Source organism: Clarias gariepinus, chromosome 3 (genome assembly GCF_024256425.1).
Source record: "Clarias gariepinus isolate MV-2021 ecotype Netherlands chromosome 3, CGAR_prim_01v2, whole genome shotgun sequence".
Taxonomy (NCBI): domain Eukaryota; kingdom Metazoa; phylum Chordata; class Actinopteri; order Siluriformes; family Clariidae; genus Clarias; species Clarias gariepinus.
In genome coordinates, this window is record NC_071102.1 from 41,332,092 (window position 1) to 41,336,170 (window position 4,079).

The 4,079-nt window shown below is 35.8% G+C and overlaps 1 long non-coding RNA gene across 1 annotated transcript; it reads left to right on the top strand.

The window, feature by feature from the left end:
• The first annotated feature begins 228 nt into the window (after positions 1-228).
• On the top strand, positions 229-2,721 carry LOC128518565 (uncharacterized). The gene is made up of 2 exons (XR_008357749.1): positions 229-363; positions 2,180-2,721. It is a non-coding gene; the product is annotated as an uncharacterized LOC128518565 (long non-coding RNA).
• The last annotated feature ends 1,358 nt before the right edge of the window (positions 2,722-4,079 follow it).

A 4,079-nucleotide genomic window follows, 5' to 3' on the forward strand; every position in this document is an offset into this window, starting at 1 on the left:
ATCTAGCTGAACAACCAGACAGTAAGCCATTACAATAGTCCAACCTAGAGGCAAGGGCGCTGTAAAGGGGGGGTAAACGATGACGATTCTAAGGGCCCATGACTGAGAGGGGGCCCAGAGAAGCCCCTAATAAAATTGTGGTGCTGATAGTAAAAGTTATGAACTTAAAATTATTCTATTTGCTGTTTGCTGATGTCAAAAAATGTGTTTGTTTAGGAAACACAAACGTCCGTGAGCCCCTCTCCCCCTCTCGATTATCATAAAATGGTTCAGTCCGCCCAAATTGTATCCAGGCAACAGCTTGACTTCACTTATAGCGCCGGTGCTACAACAACCGTTTTTCCACGTGCTAAAGTATTGTCGGTAAGTTACCGCGTCTTCTATCCTATGTATATTTTATTATATGTCTTCTTACAATTAAAGCCGGATTGCTAGATTTAAGGTAATTACCCGTGCTTTGAAACAGTTTTATGTTCTAAATAACATTAGCATGGCACACCGTTGCCCAACAGTAGCTGCTTAAAAGCTAACTCGGCTAGCAGTTCCCCCCATGCGTAGTGCATCTCAAATTCAAAGTTTATTTGTCACATACACAGTCATACACAGTACGATATGCAGTGCATCTGCCTGTCTGTTTAGACAGGGATATATTTTTGTTATATATGTATATATTTTTTGCCTTTAGTGTGTGTGAGAGAGTCAGGGCGAGTCAAATCATGGCGTCGTCAAGTCAAGTCGCTTTTATTGTCACATCACGGTACTGGTACACTGGTACCGTACACGTGAGTGAAGTTCAAGTTCAAGTAGGCTTTATTGTCACTTCAACCATATACAGTTAGTACACAGTGAAACGAAACAACGTTCCTCCAGGACCAAGGTGCTACATGCAACATAAACTTACAACATAAATTAACAGAGAAGCTAAACTAGCTAGCTAGGAGGCCTAGTTAGCTGGCTAGCAGAGACAAGACAGATATTCCTAACATAAATTACAACATAAATTAACAAAAAAACTAACTAAAAAGACTAACTAACTAAAAGACTATCTACAGGTTTTTTTTTCCCAGACAACAGACAACAACATAAAGTGCACGTGCAAATGTGCAAAACGAGCAACAACAAAGTGACAGTGCGACGACAACGACATATCAGAACATAAAACATAAGACATAAAATATGGTGTTGAGGTAGTAAAAAACATAGCAGCAAGAATTGGTATTTGTGCAATTCTTACGTGCAAGCTACACAAGCAATAGTGGTGTACAATTATAAGAATAAATATACATATGGATAATACAGTAGTAAAATATTGTGCGTGTTATAAAAAAAATAAAATAAATAAATATATATATATATATATATATATATATATATATATAATTTAAATAAAAAAAAAGTGAGCATAAGTATACACATATACACATACAGAATATACACACACATACACGTCTATGTATGTGTGTATATATATATATATATATATATATATATATATATATATATACACATGCATATATATACATATATCTACATATACACATACACACACGATTGTGGGAGTGTTTACTTGTGTATAATGTATAAGGAATGTCCGCAATGAATGTTGTGCAAAAAGGCAATTATGTGCAGTGTGGAGTGCATAAAGTGGCTTAGTGACTGTAAAGTGACATTGTGAAAGTGACAAGTGGAGACCTATTGGTCAGTGTTCAGTAGCACATCGTGTTAATTCTAGCGAAGTTGAGTTGACACATGCGCATTTTAGTACCGGCGTAGATGGGGTTCGTCTGTTTCTGTTCCACAATAGTTTATTTAATTATTATTACTGGGGCAGAAAGCGACAAATATTAAGTTTAATATTTTTTTTCAAACATTCTAAAACATACTACTAGAATTAGTATAATTTGTAAATAGGTTATTTGTTTTACAAGATGTACAGAGAAATAATAATTTAGTAATTCCTTTTATTTTTTAGATTACTAGTCTATATCAGTGAGGATTTATTGATTAAATTAAATTTAAACCATATATTAATATCATCTCGTTCTCTGTGATGATGCAATTTCCCTCTGGGATTAATAGTTCTTTGAATCTTGAATGATGATCAATATATAATTACTATTAAAAACCTTCTCAAGCTTCATCTCTCTTTTTCTTTCTTTTTTCCTTTCTTTCTTAACAGTTACAGCTCTAACCTGCAGTAATAAGACCTGCGTTAACTCCCTGGGGACGTGAGATTCGGCAGCGAGTTTCAGCATGATTCTTCACACCCGTGACCACTCACTCCTCTTATAGCATGAAGAGATTTCATCATACAAACCAGATCGGGCTACTGTGAGAGTCTGTAGAGTCTCAGCTTTCAGGCGGTCTCACAGGTAGAGAAACTGAACACCTGTACAGACTTTAAACTGTAAGAAATCTTTACTGTGTTCCTGTAGTCAGAGAAGTGAAAGTGAAGTCAAGTGTCTCAGGACTTTACTCCTCCTCCTGAGTGACATCACCTCATTAATATGTGAACAGGAGGTGGAGTGAAATCCTGAGTGTGTTCAATATTAATCAGGTTCACACTGGACCCTCAGGAAGAGCTTTTAGAGTAATTCTAGTAAATGATTGTGCACTGAACCCCTAGAACGCTACCTGTATGTTTTTATGTATTGTTAAAGTACTTATGGTGATGTAAATGTGTAAGTCTGTTTGTCTCCTACAATAAAATAATGAAACGTGTGAAGTTGAGTGTTTTATTACAGATTCAGTACCGTACGACGCTGGTCTGAAACTGATGTTTAAACATTCGGTTTTCTTTGTATAGAGTTTTTAACAGTAGTCATTGTCACAAAGCAGCTTTACAAAATTGAACATTAGGGGGTGACAGTGCTGAGATAACAAAAGGAAGAAACCCTGAGAGGAACTTCAGAGAACCCATCCTCATTGGGTGATATCAGTTAGTGAGATCTGATCACTAGTATTATATAACAATATTATTTAAAGGTTTATGTATAAAGTTTGACTTGCCTGAATGGGACTGAAGATGCAGCGGGAGACCAGCCTCTCCTCCTAAACAGCTCTCAAATTACACTTCATCCAGACTGAACAGACATTTCAAGGAAGGAAATAACACTTAATGCTAAAAATCCTTTTTAAAAAAAAAAGTAATTTCCAGCTGTGCATTGCTTACTATGTTCTGTGAAATATGAAATTAAACAGAGACAAGACTACAACACGAGTCAAAAGACGCACAGATACACCAGTTTAGAAGTACACACTGTTATATGGCAAACTTTTTAACTCCTCAGTAGAGAAAGTTTAAAATAATACTAGAAAGTAAAGTATATAGACAAGCCTTTAACACAGGTGTAATGTATTGGACATTATATACAGTATGTACAGTACCGTTACACACCTGAGAGCACAGTCTCTGTGTGCACAGAAAACAGTAACAACCAGCTTTACATGCACCAGACCTCGTGCAGAAGGACTCCAGCTAAGGACTGAGGTTTTTCTCTATTACAGAAGCTTTTAGGCCTGGGTTCGATTTCTGGTCGATACACAAACTCAGCTACGGCACACGGCATCGTTAGTGCTCGTCCAAAACCAGATGGAATCGTTACAGTTGATCAATATTTTTGCGTCATATACTTTGAGTCTTAATGTCACCGAATTACTTTCATTTCTTTATATTAGCACGATGGTTGCAAAAGTCACATTTATAAAATCCCTTTAGTGGTTAATGAGACCAAGTTTTTATTATTACTGACAGATTTAGTTCTAACGTTTCCACTTATGTAGAGACTCCACCAAAAAAAAAATAATCTTAGGAGAAACTGGAAGAGGATCAATCAAGTCATTTGTAAACCAATTGAAGCAAGTGTTTTTATTCACTGAACCAAATTTAAAAAAATGCAAAACAGAAAATGTCTCATTTTTGTGACACCAGATATAATGCTGACAGTAATTTTTTTTTATATAACTTTAAGAGGTTACAGAAGACCAGTGTTGGGGGACGGTACTTTTTAAAGTGACTAATTATGTCACAGAATTACTGTCATTAATTAGTTACATTACAGTGTTACTTTCTGATAGAA